Source organism: Dendrobates tinctorius, unplaced genomic scaffold (assembly GCF_039654945.1).
Source record: "Dendrobates tinctorius isolate UK_male_01 unplaced genomic scaffold, ASM3965494v1 ptg000231l, whole genome shotgun sequence".
NCBI lineage: Eukaryota > Metazoa > Chordata > Amphibia > Anura > Dendrobatidae > Dendrobates > Dendrobates tinctorius.
The window spans coordinates 3485001-3491504 of NW_027361898.1; the positions used below are offsets into that span (position 1 = coordinate 3485001).

The following is a 6504-nucleotide window of genomic DNA, read 5'->3' on the forward strand; positions in this document are numbered from 1 at the left end:
ATGATGACAACGGGGTTGTAGACGTTGGGGAGGACCCCCCGGTCGCTACATCATCCAGTCTCAATTTATCCAGGCGGTTGTTCATAACCATATTAAAATCGCCCATACAAATAACATCTGCGTCTGGGTAGTTAAGGGCAAAACTCATTGCTTTCTGCAAGATGGATATATGAGCCGGAGGGGGCTTATAAATACATAGGACTACATATTTCCTGGTATTCACCAATGCGTGGACAAAAACAAAACGACCCTCAGGGTCCCTCCGAGTTTCCCCCGCCTCCCATCTGACGTCTTTATGTACCAACAGAGAGACCCCTCTGGAATAGCTGGTGTGGAATGTATGGGCAGACCATTGTACCCAGGGCTTCTACACGCACCGTACCGTATCCCTAGTCAGGTGCGTCTCCACCAAGGCCACAATGTGAGGGCGATAATGTCTGACCTGTGAAAAGACCTTGATCTTTTTTCGAGGTGTTTTTATTCCCCTCACGTTCCATGTCATACATATTAACTCCGACCCCATATTTTGCTACTCTGGACATGGTGCATGGTATTACCCGGGCAAAATTTAGAGACATCACCTGTAGAATGAAATTGTTGTCGACAGCGGTTACAACCTAAGAAAAAATACCAAAAACCTCTACGGAGAAAAAACAAAGTAAATAAACAACGAACAACATGGGAGTAGAGTCCTGTACTCCCATCACGGAACAAACAAGGGGATACCATCACTGAGCCCAGTGTCCAGTATTGTTGGTATCTTGGACGCTTCCGAGTGTAGCTCCAATCAGTCGGTTAATAGAAAAATACCAACTGACAAAAGATGCATTAGGATTCCTTTTTGGCAGACCCTCCATGGGATCGCAGCCACTCCGCCGCCTCTGCCGGATCTGTAAAAAACGAAGTAGAACCCCCATGGACCACCCGGAGCCGGGCCGGGTAAATCATCGAGTACACAATGTTACTCTCCCGCAGACGTCTTTTGACCTCCATAAACTGCGCCCGTTGTTTCTGGAGTTCCACAGAGAAATCCGGGAAGATCGAGATTGTGGCATTGTTGAAGTTGATAGGGCTCTTTTGCCGTGCCAGTCGTAAAACCACGTCTCTATCCCTGCAGTTGAAATTGCGCGCCAGAAAGGGTCTAGGCGGGGCTCCTGGAGGGAGAGGCCTAGTAGGGACTCTGTGGGCCCTCTCCACCGCAAAAATCGAGGAGAATTCGTCGCCCAAAGTGGTTTTAAGCCAATCTTCTAGGAATTGCTCCGGATGTTGTCCCTCCGATCGCTCCGGCAGGCCAATAATTCGGATGTTATTTCGACGCATCCTATTTTCCAGGTCATCTGCTTTTTGCCTCCGCGCATTCATGGAACCCGCCACTTTCGTTAGTTTAGCCTCCATGGGTGTGATGGTGTCCTCCAACTGGGATACCCACGTCTCCACCTCCGTAATGCGGCCCTTCATGGCTTGCATATCTTGCCGGAGGCGTCCCACTTCAATATATACGTCCTCTATCTTCCCAGTCAGAAACGTCCTGGTCAAGGAGATGGCCTGCATGAGTTGTTCAGACGCCTGCTTAAGGGTTAATTCCCCCTGCTCACACTCCTCTCCACCTTCAGGGGGGCGGCTCTTACGCTGAACTTGTGGGGGGTTATTTTTTGTAGATCTAGAGCCTTCAGCATGGTCTATCCTGGCATATTCCTTTAGCTTTTCTGCAGCCATTCCGGACCCTTTGGAACGACTCATTTTAAAGGCAATAGGGCACAGCCGGATGGCAGAGACCCTGCACTTTGGGGTCTCCAAATTAATGTGGCAGACAGGGTATTATGCACAGAGGGTGATTGCAGGGACCCAGGCACAGCACAGACCCACAACGTCTCACAAGGAGGCAGAGTTCAGCCCAGGCAGCAAGCAAGGGCCCCCACAACCCAGGGAGCGACTCTCACAGGGGCTACAGCCAGGGAGGGATCCAGGCCCCAATAGTTATGGTGCAGGGCAGGCAATATGGTAAGGAGGGGGACGCGGGGCCCAATTTTCCAGGGCTCACACCGCTTGTCCCTCACAAATAGTTAAATTTTTAGCTCACCGTCCTGTTCCCTCAGCGCTGCAGTGATGAAGCTCGACGCCGCGTCTCTCTTCAGCAGAGCGCGCGCCTCCAAGATGGCCGCCGCTCCCTGCAGGCCCCGCCAGCCGCCCAGGTTTCCAGAGCCGCCGGCTCCCAAGAGTCCAGCTCCGCTCTCCCGCGGGGGTCCAGGAGCGACCCCGAGTCCAGAGGGGTCAGAAAATGGGTGAGTGTGCCGCGAGGTTAAGAGTCTGCCGACCGGATTTTGTCAGGATGGCAGGAGCTTCCACCGCGTGCGTCCTACTCCTTCGCTGCCATAGCCACGCCCCCAATGGCCACCATTTTCACCACACATCTTGAAAAGTTTTTCCCCTTCCATGTACTAATGTGCCACAAACAGGAAGTTGATATCACCAACCATTCCCATTTTAGTTAGGTGTATCCATATAAATGACCCACCCTGTAGTATAATGCAAACCCCATAGGCAGACGCCATTGAGTATAACACACTCCCCATAGACAGACGCTATAGTATAATGCACCTCCCATAGGCAGACTATACTGTGTAATGCACCCCCTATAGGCAGACTCTATAGTATAATGCACCCCCATAGGCAGACTCTATAGTATTCTGCACTCCCCATAGGCAGACTCTATAGCATAATGCACCCCCCTACAGGCAGACTTTATAGTATAATGCACTGCTACATAGGCAGACTCTATAGTATTCTGCACTCTCCATAGGCAGACTCTATCATATAATGCACCTCCATAGTCAGACTCTATAGCAGTGATGGCGAACCTTTCTGAGACCGAGTGCTAAAACCCAATTATTTATGATGAAGTGCCAACACGTGCCAAATGCCCCATCGTGATCCCCTTCATGTAGAAATGTAGAAATTGCCCATTCCACCACCTCCATCATTTCCTCCTCCCCATCACCCCATCATTGCCCTCTCCCCCACCACCATCGTTGCCCTCTCCCCATCACTCCCGTCATTGGCCCTCTCGCCATCTCTCCCATCATTGGCCCTCTCCACATCACTCCCATCATTGGCCCTCTCCCCATCACCGCCATCATTGGCCCTCTTCCCATCACTCCCATCATTGGCCCTCTCCCCATCACCTCCATCATTGGCCCTCTCCCCATCACTGGCCCTCTCCCCATCACTCCCTTCATTGGCCCTTCCCCCATCATTGACACACACACACACCACAGCACCTTCACTGGCACACACACCACAGCAACTTCACTGGCACACACACCACAGCAGCTTCACTGGCACAGCGGCCACACTCACCTCTCCGCGCCCCAGCAGCTTCCTTTCTCTCACTGGCACAGCAGCTGCGGAGCTGAATGATGATGTAATCCAGCCGGAGCTCCGGAACAAGGATGAGGCGATGCCGCTTCCCAGCTGAGAGCTCTGCATACCCTCTCTGGCACACGTGGCATAAGTTCACCATTGCTGCTCTATAGTGTAATGCATCCCCCATAGGCAGTCTCTATAGTAAAATGCACCCCCATAGGCAGACTCTATGGTATAATACACTCCGCATAGGCAGACTCTATATAGTATAATGCCCCCCATAGGAAAACTCTATAGTAAAATGCATCCCCATAGGCAGACTCTATAGTATAATGCAGCCCCCATAGGCGGACTCTATAGTATGATGCACCCCCCCAATAGGCAGACTCTATAGTATAATGCACTCCCCATAGGCAGACTCTAGATAGTATAATGCCCCACATAGGCAAACTCTATAGTATAATGCACCCCCATAGGCAAACTCTAAAGTATAATGCACCCCCCATAGGCAGACTCTATAGTATAATGCTCTCCCCATAGGCAAATTCTATATAGTATAATGCCCCCCATAGGCAGACGCAATAGTATAATGCAGCCCCCATAGGCAGACTCTATAGTATAATGCTCTCCCCATAGGCAAATTCTATATAGTATAATGCCCCCCATAGGCAGACGCTATAGTATAATGCAGCCCCCATAGGCAGACTCTATAGTATGATGCACCCCCCAATAGGCAGCCTCTATAGTATAATGCACTCCCCATAGGCAGACTCTATATAGTATAATGCCCCACATAGGCAGACTCTATAGTATAATGCACCCCCCATAGGCAAACTCTAAAGTATAATGCATCCCCCATAGGCAGACTCTATAGTATAATGCTCTCCCCATAGGCAAACTCTATATAGTATAATGCCCCCCCATAGGCAGACTCTATATAATTTAAAGCACCCCATAAAAACAATAAATACAATACTCACTTCTTCTAGTTCCTCCACTGCTCGGAGCGCCCACATATCTCCAGACAGCGAGCGCTGAGTAGTGATGCCATCGCGACCCCCTGTCAGTGTTTGCATCAATGACATCAGACACTAAGAGGGGGATGATGGGAAAGGGAGCGTAACGCTCCCTCTCTCATCTATGCGGTCAGCTGTATCGGCATCCAGCTGATACAGTTGAACTTGCGATGACGGGCGGGTGGGGGCACTGCTAGCACCGGGCCCCCTAGCCTGCTCAGGGGCCCTATAGCAGCCGGGTGGCAGTGCAGGGAGATTGTGTCTCCTTGATCTGCTGCAGTGTAACTATGGGTGCGCTGTGCACGCCGATACAGTTTACAGTAGCGTAGCTCCGAGTGGGCCCCTCAGAGCGCGGGACCCGGGTCGACCGCCCCCTCTGCCCCCCCTGGTAGCTATGCTACTGCGTGTTTTGTCTGATGAGAAAACGGTGAAACTTTTGGCCATAATTCTAAAAGATTCAAAGCCAACACTACTCATCATCATAAGATCACTTACCCCCTTGCCCATATGTGGCCCCTTATTGTTTTTAGCACTCTTATTTGAAAATGTCTTGTACTTAAATTGTATGGATGTTATATTGCCATTTTTACATGAAGTTGTGCTGAGGAAGGAGTCAGATTTGACTCTGAAATGCATTGACAAATAAACCACTTCTAATTATTTTATTCTATATTCATTCCTGAATCGACAGCGCACTTGAAGTCCACCAACTCTGGCTTTCTATTTATCCTCACAGTGAGGCATGATGGAGGCATCCTTGTGTTGTGTGGCTGTTTTTCAGCAGCTGGAATTGGGTCTTTATTCAAGGTGGAGGGAATGATGAACACTCCAATTATCAGACAATTTTGCTTTAAAACCTTCAGCCTCTGCTGACCCTAAGAAACCTCAAAACCAACAAGAGAATGGCTTCACCAGAAGAAAATGGAAGCTCTGGAATGGCTGAGCACGAGCCCAGACCTGAACCCAAGTGACAATCTATGGTGACCTGAAGAGGGCGCTGTACACATGAGATGCCCCACAATCTGACAGATGTGGAGCTACTGCAAGGAGGGGCAGGCAAAGATCATCAATTCTAGATGTGCGGTGCTGATAGACTCCGACCCAAAAAGACTGAAGGCTGTCAGAAACTCACAGTGGACAGCAACAATGTATTAGGCCAGGGTCATCTATTTATCTATCTATCTATCTATCTATCTATCTGTCATAGCTGCTGCTTCCCATTTTATTACAAATGGAGATAAATGGCTAAATAAAGATATGCATTAGATATTTGGCACATGCCATTTTTGCACAATAATTTTCATTTTTTAACAATTTTACGTCAAAAAGTAGGTGTCATTGTGGGTGTAGTTTTCCATGTAAGTGATCTGCAATCAATATTTCTGGATTGTAACTTTACTAAAACAAAACGCCAAAAATCTCAATTCTGCTCCAGTATTTTGGTTGGAGTAAATTGTGCAGAAATAGTTTTTGATAGAAGGCCGTGCAACATTTTTGGCAATTAACATCAACGCAGCCAAAATGAAAAATGATTGAAAAACAAGTCCTAACCTAATAGCATTCCCCTCTATCTGTAGAGCTCCTTCTTAGCAGCAGAGGATTCTTACCTTACCTTCAAGGAAGAGACGTGTGACTCCGTAGGACGTGTTATTATGTCTTAGATTTATCTGTTTCCGGAAAAGCTGGACAAGGGGGGTTCCATCAAGGACGCCATCTACAACAGTTTGTGTTTTCTCCCCGTGTGTGAGTGGGTTTCCTCCGGTGTCTCCAGTTTCCTCCCACACTCCAAATACAGACTGATGGAGAATTTAGATTGTGAGCCCCAATGAGGACAGTGATGATGTCTGTAAAGCGCTGCGGAATATGATGGCGCTATATAACAAAGGAAAAATAAAACATAACCATTTTAGCCTCCATTATGGAGATTTTTATCCTAGAATCCTGGGAGGTAAACTGGAAGGTTATACATGTAATGCTGCCATTCAGGACTCTAGGAAAGCCGAGTACCTCTCTTACCGTGCCGTAATTAACCTTGTAATCTCCACCTGTGACTCACATAGGATTATGGGAAATCTCATTTTTTTTTGTATATTTTCCTTTTTTTTCCTTGTCGGATCCCCCGGGT

The 6504-nt window shown here is 48.5% G+C and overlaps 1 long non-coding RNA gene across 1 annotated transcript in view; it reads right to left on the bottom strand.

Annotated features, from left to right (window-relative positions):
• The window catches only part of LOC141059759 (uncharacterized), a 14515-nt gene extending 8350 nt beyond the window's left edge, over positions 1–6165 (bottom strand). Inside the window, exon 1 of the long non-coding RNA XR_012222589.1 lies at positions 5987–6165. This is a non-coding gene — a long non-coding RNA (uncharacterized lncRNA). The remainder of the gene's footprint in view (positions 1–5986) is intronic.
• Between the last annotated feature and the right edge of the window lie 339 nt (positions 6166–6504).